Raw genomic sequence first — 15397 nt, 5'->3', positions numbered from 1 at the left:
GTGCAGCACTTTGTTCCTGTGCTGGCTATTTTAAAGTGCTTTATAAATAAGATTGGATTGGATTGGACTGCCACCAACAGCTCTGTAACACACTGTGCACACAATGCTATCATTGTCTTTTCTTTTTAGCTGCTTTTACATTTTAGTTGCTGACTTCTGATAAACTGAATAAAACAGGAGAACACACAACCTGGAAATCTTCAACCACACACAAAATACATACGTTTCCCTGGTAAAGTACACAACCTCTGCAGTACCGCTGAGTTTTCTACAAGCGCACAAAGCTGCTACCAGCTCTGCTGCTGTGACCTGTGTTACCTGTGTTAGGCTCTTACATCCATACGATGGTTGAAGGACCGGCCGTGTCCCGTCTTCCTTCTGTGCATAATCGTGGCCCCTGCTGGAAGCTGACCCCGTTCTCCCACAGTGTTGCTGAAATGGTGAAACTGGAGCACGAATCGATCTGGGAGCTTTGATGAGAGATCAGCTGAAGTTTGACTGCAGCCTGATTCACTTTAGGACAACCAGTTTGCTTTTAATGTTTTTCTGCCTGATTCATTCTGATACACAAACACAGGCTGAACGGTGTCTGTGCTCCCACATCCTCAGTGTCCGTCTCAACACCTCTGCATCCTTCACTCACTTCTTAGCATGCAGGACGTGTGTGTGTGTGTGTGTGTGTGTGTGTGTGTGTGTGTGTGTGTGTGTGTGTGTGTGTGTGTGGGTCTGTGTGTGTGTGTGTGTGTGTGTGTGTGTGTGTGTGTGTGGGTCTGTGTGGGTCTGTGTGGATCTGTGTGTGTCTGTGTGGGGTCAGTGTTAACAACATGGTGCAGAAAGGAAACACAAGCGTGGAGTCGGTGGTGCAAACGGTGGCTCGTGCATCAATCAGCTCCAGCTGTGATGCATCTCTTTGATTAGTGGGAGCAGCAAACTCCATCCAGACAGCTTCCTTTCTTTTTTTCACTTGACTGATCGATCAGCGCACAGCTCTGTTTAGCACACACGCCATCTTTAACGACGGCGTGGAGTCTGTGCCCTGTTCCTCCCACACACGAGTGTTCGTTCATGTTCGGCCTTGTGTCTGAGCGTTTCCTCTCGGTGTGTCTGTAACGAGGAAGCCACGGGCAGGTCGCACACAAACGTATGGCTGCTGAGTGTGGCAACTATTCTGGTTTGCCAGCGACGTTTCCAGATAAACACTGGTGGCAGCTGCTGCCATGGCAACCCCATTGTGCTCCCTCCCTCCCTGGCTCGTCTCCCCTCCCTCTCCCCAACCACTCCTCTCTCTCATGCTCCGCCGGCTCAGAGAGCGAGGACCAGAGAGGAGAGAGGTCAGCTCGATTCAGAGGACAGAAAGAAGAAAGGAATAACCCGGAGTGGACGGGGACAGGATGAGCGAGGACAGCCACTCCCACTACAGGCTGGACCCCAGCGATCGCCTCAACGGGCTGGGACAGAGGAGGAAGAGACCCAAGAAGGTAAACGAATAGATGGAGAGCCACGTGGTGCAAAGTGTGTAAGGATGGAGCACCCCACCCTGCAAAAAGAGAAAGGAGGTGGGGTTAGGTGAGGTTTGTTTATGTGCAGACGAGCGTCCACATGATGTTAGGAGCACCGAACCATCTCTCACCCCATCGTCTCCTGTGGAGTGTGTGGCTGCTCCCCCACAGCAGTTGTATCCTCTCTCATATCCTCCGTCTCCTGGTGTTGTGTTGCTCCACAGTGAGTCGTAGTAGGAGGCTCACATGCTGTCAGGGTGGGTCCCTGCTCGCTCTTTGTGCGCCTGTCGTTGGGGGTTTTGGTGTTTGCAGCTATCAGGAGGTTTGTGTTGTAGCCTGATGTGAGAAGTGTTGTTATTATCATCATTTTTAACATTTCTGCACCGCTACAATAAACAGACACACACCCATCAGCCTGTTTACAGATCTATACGCCCATAAAGACGTGAAATACGCCATACACATGTGTTCATATGTGTTATAAAATAAAGAGGTAAAGTATTAGCTGTTCAGATTGATTCATAAATATGACCTCAGCACGTGAAATCCTTTTGTTGACGTCCCTAAAAGCTCGTCTTAATATCACGTCAGACCAACGAAGCCGTACAACACAAATAACCAGACCAAACCAGGGTTGTGCGTCTGTTGTTGAGAACATTGTCAGTAAACCACAGATCAGTGTTTATGTACCAGTGACGTCCTGTCAGTCTCGATGTAATGATTCCTGACAGCGCGTCTTTGTGTGCCACCTGCTCGCTCAGCAGCTACACAACCCAGGAGCTCCGTTTTGAAACAAACCTTAGCACAGTGTTTGTGTGTCCGCCGGGAGTGATGTCTCACTCTGTTTCCATCCTTTTCTCGTGAACAGCGATCTGGTGTTTCTGAGGACACAGAAGCATCCAGCGTCATTATTTTTGTGTATGTCGTGTGAGCTGAGAGTGGAGCGCTGCAACCAAAGGTAGTGAGCGCGTCAGCCTTTAATGTCGCGGCCGGTTGTGCGATCGTGTCGCCGCTGAACTCGTGTGGCCTGAAACTGAGAGTTTGTCTCAGGGATCTTTACATTTGAAGTCAGGTAAACAGGAGCAATCATCCAGTGAACTAACAGAACATTCAGGAGCATTTACTCTCATGAATGTCAGACAAACTGAGGTTTGTGTGTCAGTTAGATTCTTTAAGTCATTAAAGTGTCTCTGTTAGGAAAAGCATCTGTTTCCTCCACCTCTGCAGAACTGCATGACCCGTAGCATCATTGCAGGAAGTATCCTGTGACAATGAGTGACTGCACATCATCATTATCAACACATAAACCTGTGGTCTGGACCTGCAGTTCTTATTTTTACTGTCTGGTTTTGTGTAAAGCAGCACTTCAGTAAGCACCTGTGAAGCACACAGTCATAGTCGAGTAATGAAGCGATCCATATGTGAAACATATTCCACGTCTACAGGATAGTGGAGGTTACATGGGTCAACCTGGCAAACTGTACCAGCACATGTGATCACACTGATAGCAGAACACAGGTATGTGAGTCTCTACGACGAGGTCAGAAACCAGTAACAAATGTTTCATGTGATTCGTTTTTCTCCAGTTTGTCTGCAGTGAACCTTAAATACTCACTGAACCAGCTGTTTCCTGATGTGGTGACGTGTGTCGGTGATGAAGCCAACACTCTGTCCAGTGTTGGGCAAGTTACTTGAAAAAAGTAATCAGTAACTAATTACTGATTACTTCCCCCAAAAAGTAATCCCGTTACTTTACTGATTACTTATTTTCAAAAGTAATTAATTACTTAGTTACTTTTTAAAAACCCGATTTACAACCTGAGTAGGTGATAAAGCGATAGATCTTTCAGCCCAATTCTACTTTTTCTGCATAATCCATCATACAAAATGTAATCAAATGGAAAAGTCTCTTTTTAAAACTTGTTTAATTAGTTTTAATCTTTTAACTTTATGCATCAAGCAAACATTTAATTATATGCAACATTCTCTGACTGGAAGAAATTAGTTTAACATTTAAACCTATTTTCTGCACATTCCAGCACATAAAATAAAATATTTTGTGTGTTTACACTCAGTCTTTCAAATAGATGCAAGTAAAACACAGCAGAAAATAAATAAAGTCAAAGACTCAGCGGTCCTGTTGCTCTATTTTCACCTGTAAAGCAGGAGTGGGGTAGGCGGAGGTTTACCCTGGTGCAGGTGTGCCGCGGTCAGTGGAAGAATCCGCGAGTTTCTCTGTGAGTTTCCCATTACGTCGTAGCTACTCGGTGCTTGTTGGAAGTTTAGGGGTTTTTTCGCTGTAAAAAGAAGTTTTCTTCCCACGCACAGCGGACACTAATGTTTTTGTCACTTTTTATGGAATCAAACTCAAAGTAAGGTCAGTACTTCCACGCTTTAAACGCTGCACGCTCATACTCTCTCTGCACTCGATATGTGATCCATTGTTGATCTGCACACAGCTGTTGTCACTAACGGCGCACTCGCTTACGTCACTGTCGTGAGACATTCTCGCAAAAAAATCACGGTTTTAGTAACGCAGTAACGCAGCGTTCCTACGGGAAAGTAACGGTAATCTAATTACTGTTTTTGCAATAGTAATCCCTTACTTTACTCGTTACTTCAAAAAAGTAATCGGATTACGCGTTACTGGAGCGTTGTTCTCCTCTGTAACAAAGCAGTGATAAAGGAATAGATGCTGATTTTATTAACTTGTGTCTTTGTGCTGCTGGATTCAGTCTGAAGCAGGCAGCAGTGCTGAACCTACCAGTGTAAATGTGATGGTGGAAGCAGAGGCCAGCACTTGGCAGTGCTAAACACAATAAAAGACTCACAAGTTCCTGCTCAAAGGTCAGCTGCCTTCAGATCAATCATTAACCTGCAGCAGGTTGTGGCCTGATGTGTTTGTAAGAGTTTCACTTTCAGGAGGAGAAAATTTAAACGAGTCGCACAAATGTGAACTACAAAGTCTGTGACACACAATTTATGCAAACTGCAGTAAATCTGACCTGAAGAAATCCAGTCTTCTGCCTGTTGTGGTTGTGACAGCTGCTCGTAGGAGAGTTTGTTTGTAGGAGGTGGAGATGTTCTCAGATCAAGTGCGTAATCGTCTCTTTGTGTAGACGCTAAAAGCTGTGAGCCAAAACTCTCTGCTCTGAAACTCTTCACTCAGTCCTCACGCTGAGAGTTTAGAGGCTGAACTTCTTGTTCCTCCATAACACTTTTCATGAAACAGCAGAAATGAGCTTGTGTTTCTCAGCAGTGCGCACACAGAGAACCGATCCTCTCTGCTCAGTCTGAACAAATCAAAGTGAAACGTCAGTGAAAACACAGCTGCTGATCAAACTGTGTCAGATTAATGCCTCAATGTTTCACTGTGACGTTAAAAAATACATAAAAATGATTTAAAGAAGTAGGAGGCAGATTTTCACAATAAGAGCACTTTGTTTTTAATTCAGTTAATGTCAAACTGTCATCAACACCTCTGTGTTGTCTCTGAGCAGATTCAGGCATTACTCAAATAATAAAGGCTTTTTTTCACTATTATACTTTTCATTAGTCTCCAGGTTGATGATTATAAACAGAATTATTAAAGTTTTTATCATTTCAGGCTGAAAATCAACATGAATTTGGTTCTAATCAAAGAAGCTCCTTTAATGTGTGTCATTAAAATCCTCACACAGACTTAAAAAGGCGACATTAACATTAAAATAAATGAAAGAAGCTTCAGCTGAGAGCTTCATGCAGTCATCATCAGCAGCTCATAGCAGTCACAGCTCTTTATTACGCAGCTTTGCAGGAATTAAAGTGGCTGAAGTGTCAGAGTTTGTGTGAGAAGCTGCTTCATGGACAGCTGTACACACGTCTTTATTATTTCTTCATAAATCAAACACACAGGTTTGTCTGCAGATGATTTAAAGTGTGTCGTTGTGCAGTTAAAGCTGTTTGTGTGACGCCCTGACCTCCTGTGAATGAAACAGCCAATCAGATCCATCAGAGAGAGAGAGCAGGAAGTGTTGTGTGTTTGTGACAGAACAAGGAAACAGTGATGATGATGAACATAAAGGTCCTCTGATGTTTCCTGTTACAGTAACGCTTGTTCATCTGTTGCTCTCCTACACTTTCCTATAAATAAAGGAGAAAAAGTCTGTTTAGTTTCATTTCCTACAGCTCAGAGTTACACTTCACATTCCTGCTGTCACATCAAAAAGCTTCACTTTGGTCCAACATCTACATGTTAACATGAAACACAGACAGACTCAGAACATCTGGAACATCTGCACTTTGACCCAAACTGTTATAGCAGGATATTTTCTGCATATTTCTTATGTTGGACCTGTTTGAACTGTAAACGACCTGTAATCATCTGTAAATGGTGTGAGACACACTGAGGCCACCTACAGGGCAGCTGGGGAACAGCAGGGATCTGAAATCATACGAGATGTTAGTGAGAAGTTAGAACAAACGGACTAAAGATGGCTCGAAGTGATCAAAGTTGATCTAAAACAGAAGATAAATCCAAAGCAGCATCAGATGAATGTTACCATTTCCAGTTACGGTGCCCTTCATCTAATATGGAAATGTGTTGTTGTTTTTTTGCCGTGTTGTTGTTCTTCCTATTGTGTTTAGGCCAGAGATGCTCTTCAAACAGCGGACAGACATGACCACATTACAAGAACATGGTGTGAGTCCGATTTGATATTCCAGTCAACGCTGAGAGACCTTAACCAGGAAGTCAGAGGTCAGCTGATGCTGCGAGCAGGAAGTGAACCAAGGGAAAGGTCCACTCTACTCAATCTCAAAGAAAATATGCTGGTATTTGTTGATGTTGATGGTACAATAAAAATATATAATATAATAAATAATAAAATATCATGTGATGATGAGATGTGTTGTTGGTGTTTGTATTTTCTGTAAATGTCTTTTTTAATGTAAATGCTTTGTTCCAGACGGACAGGGAATCAGTTGCTGTACGATGACATCATCTTGATGTTGACGAGGAGGGCGAGAAAAACTAGTTTTGTCCTGCAGATGGCGATCTTGCACCGTGTTCAGAGAGCCGACACTTTGATGGTGCTGCTCTACTCAGCTTACTTTAGCCTGGGTTGGACTCTATATGAGCAGCTTCCACTCTGGTTTCACTCTTAAACACACTTGTTTGATTTCACTTGTAAAAGTTGAAGAATAAATATTTTATTACAAAATGATTTGTTGATGCATTTTTTTAGGGTCAAATATCTTGTTTGATTTGAGGAATGAACTGTTAGGGTGGAAAAAGTGAATCAGGTTAAAATAGTGGTGCTTTATATCAGTGAAGATGTATAATGTAATTTAAAATGTTGATGATGGGTTGTAGTGGGCTTGTACTTACAAAACTGTCTCATTTTATTGGAACGATCCACAGTTGCATCCATTCACGGATGACATCTGACATCATTTGACATCTGGTCTGAACACGTTTGTACACAAGATGCCTCAGTTCTGGATGTTCCCACAGACTCCTCTGTGCACCTAAAGAAAAGGTCAAGGGTCAGCAGCACATGTAGTTGGGACAATTCTTCAGTCGCACAAACTACACAATGATTTTCCTCCAATGACGACTTTTCACTTGCAGAAATGGTCCTGTGTGATTTCCAGGCTGTGATATAAAAACTAGTTCCTAATGGCAGCGACTCACTCAGTAAACATGTGTTTCCTTCACCAACCTCACACACAGATCCAATAAGATCAGGAAGTGGGCAGTATAGTACAATATGTGTTATTCTGTGCTGCACTGCCCAAACTAAAGATCTGCTGAAGTGTTGGAAATGATCCAGATGTTTATTTTGGACGATACAGCAGAAGATCAGACATGAAAGTGGAGATAACACAGAAGACCTGCAGCAAAGGTCAGAGGTCAGACTGGGCCCCTGGATTCAACAATGAGCCAATGATCATCAAGCAGTGACTAAAGCAGAGCCCTGACGTTCTGACATTCATCACACAGTCAGAACAAATGTCTGCTGATGACTTCATCTCATGAAACGACTGATAGATGTCAGTTCATTGATCAGCTGAGCTGCTGATCTTCATCGTCACAGAAACATTCAGCTTGTTTCAATCAGTAAATAACTCCCACTACTCCCAGTTTGAACTGTTCCCACTCAAAATGCTGTGAGAACAATGATCATTGTAGAACTTCACAAACATCACGTGTTGTTTTCCACATGTAAGATCAGCAAACACACAGAAACTTCCTGTTGCCACACACGGCCTCTAAAATCTCTTCCACGCTTTCTGTCTGAAGTCCACTCTCTGTGTCGGATCCACAGGAAACAACAAGATCTTATTAACATGGTTTTCAATGTGTCTCCTTCCAAAAAGTCCAACCAATGAACAAATGTGTGTATTTGTGGAGGCCGAACAAAAGCATGACACATTTCTCTGTTTCTATAAACTGGAGTCAAACACAAACATGAAGAGTTTCACTGACAGACTCCAAAATGCCCCCACAGTGGATCAAAGGGAAATCCTACAGTGTGGCCAGAGACTCTTAATGGCTCCAACATCAACACATCCACAATGTTGGATCCAGTTCTGCCTCACAGAGTTACTAAGACACACCCTCTGCAGCATCACAACAGCTCCACCTGCTTCACCTGCCTCCTCAGCATCTGTACACCTGAAGAGAAAAGAAAGGCTCCAACAGCTCAAATCTACAAAGGATTCATGAAGTTTCATCCAACAATAACATGTTTGCCTTCCACAGTGTGCTGTTAGACACCACTGTACCTCTGCCATTTCAAAAAGAGCAGCTTGGGAACATTTTGGCTCCAAACACTTTGTGTTTAAGTTCTTTGTTTTCTTTGTGAAGCCGACAACATCTGGAGCTTTGTGACTCATAGAAACATCATTTTGTTCTTTAGATGACAGCAGATTGGGACTGAATAATCAATCACTATCAAACCAATAAAGACAAACATGCTGATTTTACAGGAACTTTGTTGGAGAAGCTGCAAAGACATGAAACTGGTGGAGATCCCAAACCAGTTGATAGTGCTGGTTATTCCAAATAAAGCTGTTTCCCTTTGAGATGAAATGACTTTCTGTCCTGATATATAATAAAGATGTTGTTGTTTTTGAGCCCCTGTATTAAAAGTAGTTTAAAGTCAGCTTGAGTTTGATGTCTTTATGTCAAAGCTGCTCATGATGTTGAGCTGCTGATGGAATAAAAACAATATAAAAGCATGTAGTCCAGACTTAAATGTAGCCTGTTGTTAGCTGAGGTCCACACACAGTGTTTGACAGTGTAAAGTGTGTGAAAGGGCTGCTGGTGGAGCTCACTAGGATGAGCAGGTGACCACGAGGTGGAGAGCAGCTGGCCTGGCTTTGACCCGGGCCACGCCCCCTTTCTCTCTGCTTTGCTGTCACTTATCTTCACTGCTCTGTCCAATAAAGCTGAAAAAGGCCCCGAATCAAAGAAATCTGCTGCAGCCTCTGAAATGTCTTCTGTTTCCTTCCCGACGGCTTTTTCACCGTCAGCCCATCAGACAGTCCAGCAGCATTTATGATGATGTCATGATGTTGAAGAGGCTGCTACGGTGGCCTCCCATGACCCCCAGCCTCATCACAGCTGAGATGCAGACATTTGAAAACATTCAGCAGACAACTGAATAACAGTCCAACACAACAGTCTGTGTGCAGACACACACTGACCTTTCATATAGTCAAACACAGCTGGTTGAGTCATTTCTCTGTGAGTCTAAAGTGAATCTAGTATTTGAAAGTCCACTTCCTGTATTTGTTGTTGAAGACTTCTTCAGCTTCTTCTCAAGGACATCAGCTGCTTGTTTGGCAGCAGAGGCAGTTAAGAAGCTTCCTGAAAAACACTGAACAGTGAGTTCACTGTGGCATATGACAGATTCAGCTTTCTGTGTGCAAATGTGTCTGTGTCGACCTTTCAAATGCTGTTGAATCCAAAACATCAGCGGCTCCTCGGCTGCTCACTTCATGAACTTCTGTCTGTGTGACAGTCCAATGACATCACAGCTGTTTCCAGCCCCAGTGTCTCAGGACTGGACACCTTTAAACATGTCGAGGATCAAACAGCGTCCAGCTAAACACACATGAAACTATCAGAGCTGACAATCATTCCAATAACATCTAATGGTTCATGTATGTAGACACAGGACTACAAGGAAATGGCTCTCAGCATCTGGCTGTGGGAACACATGAGTCCCTGTTTGTGTTCAGATTGTGTGCATGTTTTAGACGTGTGTCACATGTAGAAACACAACAATCCCACAATGACACACAGATGTGTTTGACACAGCTGTGCAGCTGTAAGTTGTTTCTAATGATTCATTGAAGCTCTTCTAACATTCTGGAGACGATCAGTACATGAATCTGTTCAACACGACAACAATTTGACTTCAGTGTGAACGTTTGCATTAAATAACCTTCTTCATCCAGCAGACAGCATCTTCATCCTATGATGTGAACAGTTCCTCCTGTTGATGACAAACCTCTGACAGGATCTGCTTGAGGAGCTTTTTCATGTGCAGCTCTCTGAGCTCAGGGCTGAGCTGCTGTTTCATCTTTAAGAGCTGCTGCCTCCTCGCCGGACTTGTTCTCCTCTTCTTCTCCTAATGACACCATTTCTGCTTCATATTAAATTCAATAAAGATGCTGACATGTATCTGTAGCAACAACATCATTGAATCTGTAACAACTGGAGCCAAACCAGTGGCTCTGCTGGGATCACTGGTGAGCCAACACTTCCTTGTTGATGCAGATTTCAGGGCTTCCTTTTGCTCCTCCGTTATAACTGTTCTCTCTTCTCAACACATGATGACACAAAGGAATCAGCAGTGACAAAGATGATGCTGAAGAGAAGCACACACTTCACACATATAACAGACCAGTGCAGTTACACACACCTCTGCTCGACATCAGGCCTCAAACAAAGACACAAAACACTAACTTGACTCTAAACAGAAGAAACGAGCAGCTGTTTCTGTTCTGTGCTTATTTATATTTGACACACATGCTTCTCTTTGTGCAAACACACATCGCACTATAAGGGTAACCTCGCACACAATGATTGGACAGCACAGTGATGATGCTGGGAGATCCTATACGCAGCAACACAGAAACACTGAGAACTTTAAACAATGATGGAAAGTGTTATAAATGACTTGTTGGCCTCTGATCTGTCACAAACAGCTGAAACGTGTCTCTCATGAGTCACATGAAGGTTTTTGACAGAAAGGACAAAAAGTAGCTGCAGTCAGTTTGTGTCATTTTTATATTTATTCATCTGGGAGAAAAATCTGAGGGACATTAAAATGTGTTTTCAACAGAGACAAGAACATGAATATAACAGAACAGGTAAATGAACATGTTTCAAGTAAACAGCTGGACTGATCAGGTCCAAACACAGAGTGATAAACTTGTCAAACAGCTGTCATATCTTTATATAGAAGCTCTTTATAAATGCTGCTCACTGCAGTCTGTTTACTAATAATGTCAAAGTGTTAGAAACACAGAAACATCAGAATGGTCTTTGTTCACAGAAACCTGTCTGGGATCCTTTGTTGTTCTTTTGATGCAGAGTTACATTATAAATATAAAGAGTTATTTCAGAGTCTCATCAGTTTTCCTGCATGTCTTTATTTAACACATCAGCAGGGCTGAAGCTCTCATGTTAAACACACACTGATCTATGGACACGTTCATGTGTTTCTAACAGAACCAGGCTGTTATCAGCCTGCACTAACATTATGTCACACACACTGAATGTAACAGTGACAGTTTACATCATCACACAATCAGCTGTGATTGTTTCACTGTCATCAAACGAGTCAACAGGAAGTAGAATCAATAGAAACCAATCATTTACTGACAGCATGTCTGATGGAAATAAGTGCAGATTATGTATGAAGTCTAACTGCACACAGTAACTGTGTTACAATAAGGACTTAACAGCGCCCTCTGCTGGAGTGTTTCAGTACTGCGTTAACTAGAATACACCACCTCCTCCTCACACCACCTGCTACAGCTCTACTCTTCTATGACTACAGTCATCCACAGCACTGATGTGAGGTCACATGGTTCATATGTAAGGAGCACAGCTGACCTCAGGTCAGTTTAATGACTGTGAGCAGCAGCTGTGTTATTGTCACTGTGACAGGGAGACACTCTCAGACACAGCGCTCATGTCAGCTTGTTCTCATGCAGGAGGATCAGGAGCTCCATGTTTGTCTTTCTGTTTGAATCATGATGTGTTTGTGCCATCAGAGTCTGTCATGAGTACTCAGGGTTTCACAGCAGCTCTTCTGGATGCTGACGAGGACTCCAACCTCATGTTTCACCTCTCTGAGCTTCTGATGTCTGTGAACACTCGTGTTTCTTCTCTGGGCTCATCTGGACAAAAACACCTTTCTGTGTTTGGCTGCAGCCTCATTCTGACTGACAGGAAGTGTGTTATCCATGAGCTGCACTTCTGTGAGGAAGTTTCCTGCTGTGTTTCCTGTCTGTGGACAAACACGAGTGTTCCAGCTGAGGACTTGGTTCCTTCCACCTGTCCATACAGGACATCACGCTGTCTGCAGCTCTGTAAATGCAGCTCCAGGTCCTTCCACGTGCTGCTCTGTATTTGTGCAGTTTGTAGTGTGTCCTGGGAAACGTAGCACACATGGTGTTCTTCTGCTGTTTCCTCCTTTCACTGAGTGTGAAACACTGACGCTGTGCTGTTGTTCACAGAGGGGAGCTGATTCTAGCTGCAGCTGGACTCTGTCATCTAACTGAATGTGTTGGTGCTGATCACGGGGCTCTGAGGGGGGAGCAGCAGGAGGACTCTGGATGCTGACGTCAGTGTATCTGTGGAAGCTCCCACAGCGTGTCTGTCATTCAATATTGTGCTGTATATTGTATCTATGCAAAGATGAACAGACTGTGTGTTCACTGGTCTCTGTGCTGCAGCTCTGATGTCATCATCACTCCCTCCTCCACCCTCAGCAGTCCCAGCATGCTGCTGTGGTGCACCCCACCCTCACTCTACACCTGAGCCACAGACCACACCCTCCACCTCAATATACACCACAGTTTTCTCTGCTGTGGAAATGAGATCAGGAGGAAATCATCATTATTATTATTTAATAAACGCTCACATTAATGTGGGCTTATTTGTTTCATATTAGAAACATTAGTTGAGTGTTTTTAGTATAAAATGGTCAAAGTCCCTCTTTTTGCTCCTCCCCTCACCTGTGGATGGGCGGTGCTGTTACCGTGGTGACAGCTTGGATGTGTTTCAGTCCTGCCTGGTTATCACTGCAGGAATCTTTCACATTTATTACAGGTAATAACTCTGATTTTTCTGTGTATTATGAACCAAATGTATCCTGATACACACAGAGATGGATGAGCAGAGGTTTTTTTGCAGTTTATGTAGTTACTATGGACTTAATGCATACATATTATTAAAATTAGGGCTATAACAGTTGTATTGATGTATAGCAACTTGAAATGCTCCCACAAATGGCTCCACAGCATGTAAAAATATAACAAAAGCTCTGGCGGACTTGGTTCTGTGGTCAGTCTTAAAGGGTGAAGTTAAACTCTGTAATCTTCACTGTGTCACAGAGTTCAGTGAGTCCCGTTATTCACAGTATCAATCAGATCATCAGAGAACAGCTGATCAGCAATCAGTGGTGCCAACAGCGCCTCCTGTGGTGAGAGGATGCAATAATGCAATGTAGCATTTTTCCACTCAACACTTGCAGTCATGGAAACTGTCTGTTGGATCTGTGTGACGTTGCTTTCTTGGTTAGAGTTCCTCACAAATGTCCAGATGATTCTTCTAATGAGGCGTCGACCATGTTTGCAGCTCTTTGGAAGAAAACGTCGCCCTTTGCCATCCTTACTTTTCTTTGACTTCTTCAAATGCAGCTGAACTCCAGCTGGTATTTTCTTGGACTTTGCAGCTGTTTCTGGTCATCAGTTCATTCCTGCAAACCTCTGAAGCTGAACAACAATGATGCTGCATTGCTGGCTGATCCCAAAAGGTTGATTCTGTTCATCTGGACGTTTTCAGAAACGTTTGCTCACTGATCAGGTGACTTCTTCAGTCTCAGCTGACTGCAGCTTTACAAGCTTACAAACAGCACATTTGCACAATGACTGAAAGCAGCAGCACCTGATATATATGATACTAATATAATACATATACATATATAATCCATACTAATGATGAAGGAACTGAGCTCACAGTCCATTGTTCATTCAGTGAACTACTCAGTTTATTTTGAGCCTCAGAAATGCTCACTCTGTTTGTACATCACTGTCAGCAATAGACTCATTCTGCTGTGTGGACAGGAACACATGTGACATCACTTCCTGTTTGTTTGTGACTGAAGAGGAAGAAGTTTACAAGGAATCATTTAGAAGAGTTTCAAACATCAACTGATTGAATCCATGAATCTGAAAACGTGTTTGTGAGTGAAAGAGACAGACATGTACAGACTGAACTATCTGTTCAACAGTCAGAGTGTTTCTGTAACAGGAGACACTCTTTACACTCCACTCAGCACAGGGACACTGAGTCACCAGGATACCAGAGTCTAAACCCAGGATAAAGAGTTTGAGTGAATGTGGTGTTGAAGGTGTGGAGGTGGATCAGAGTGTCAGAGGAGACTCTGTAGAAGGACAGAGTGCCAGCAGGACAGTCCACATACACTGCTGCTCTGTTAGAGACAGAGGAGGAGGAGGAGGAGGAGGAGATGGATGTTAGTCTGCTATTGTGCCAGACAGACTGAGGACCATCATCAGAGCAGCACAGACTCCAGGACTGATCATTGTATCCAAACACACAGTCACTGACTCCTTTCCTTCTGATGCTTCTGTAACTCACTGATATATAAACGTCTCCTCTCCACTCGACCTCCCAGTAACAGCGACCAGTCAGACCATTTCTACACAGCAGCTGAGGATGAACATCAAATCTGTCTGGATGATCAGGATATGACTGAACCTCCTCCACATGTGTCACCTTCCTGTTGTTGTCAGACAGTTGGAGCTTTGTGTTCACTGTGTTTGTGTCGATTGTGAGTTGACAGGAATCTGATGGAGAGAACAAACACAATCCAGCTGCAGTTATTGATCCATCATCTGTTCATTGATTGACACTTTGATGATGACTCCTGACATGATGAAGATGGTTGAATGTGTGCTGCTTTGTTTTCATGAATCCCATTAAAAACACACTTACACTTCCTCAGACCTGGTCTCAACCATCGGACTCCAGCAGGCTCCACCCTGAAAGGAGGAGGGGGGTCAGAGCAGCACAGTCAGCATGCACACATGGACATTACATGGCTCTCACACACACACTGTTACACACTGAGCTCAAAGCTCGGCTCCACTGTTTTATTCAAAGAAATCTACATTTATTTATCAGCACATTTAAAAACAGCTTGAGCCAAAGTGCTGCACAGAGTAGAGAGAAAATAGGAAACATACACAGTAATGACTATAAAGACTGGTCAGGATTGAAAGCTACAGAGTACAAATGTGTTTCCAACCGGCTTTTAAAAATGTCCAGTGTTGGTGACGACCTGATGTGAAGGGCGACTGTTCCAGAGTTTGGCTGCAGCCATCGATAAAGCTCACCTCTGTTTTTACGTCTAGTTCTGGTCAGAAGCTGCTTATCTGCAGACCTGAGGGCTCCACTTGGATTCTTTTGTTAAAGAGAGATAAGATGGAGCCAATCCATTCACAGATTTAAAGACAACCAGATCTGGAAGTGGATTCTACCACGTACTGGTAACCAGTGGAAAAAGCTGGTGATGGGTCGTCTAGCACAGACCCACCGCTGGAACCAGACAATTGATGAGGGAGAGAACTGTGACAGCGCCGTTCCTTCA

The 15397-nt window shown here is 43.5% G+C and overlaps 1 long non-coding RNA gene across 1 annotated transcript; it reads left to right on the top strand.

Moving 5' to 3' along the window:
* The first annotated feature begins 1227 nt into the window (after nt 1-1227).
* Nucleotides 1228-6382, top strand: LOC146577171 (uncharacterized). Its single transcript, XR_014889181.1, has 2 exons — nt 1228-1478; nt 6126-6382. It is a non-coding gene; the product is annotated as an uncharacterized LOC146577171 (long non-coding RNA).
* Nucleotides 6383-15397: the final 9015 nt, after the last annotated feature.

Source organism: Mchenga conophoros, linkage group LG3, assembly GCF_057382185.1.
Source record: "Mchenga conophoros isolate Kocher_MC1m ecotype Shallow Benthic linkage group LG3, M_conophoros_male_GT1.1, whole genome shotgun sequence".
NCBI classification, from domain to species: domain Eukaryota; kingdom Metazoa; phylum Chordata; class Actinopteri; order Cichliformes; family Cichlidae; genus Mchenga; species Mchenga conophoros.
This window is presented reverse-complemented; position numbering and strand designations above follow the sequence as displayed.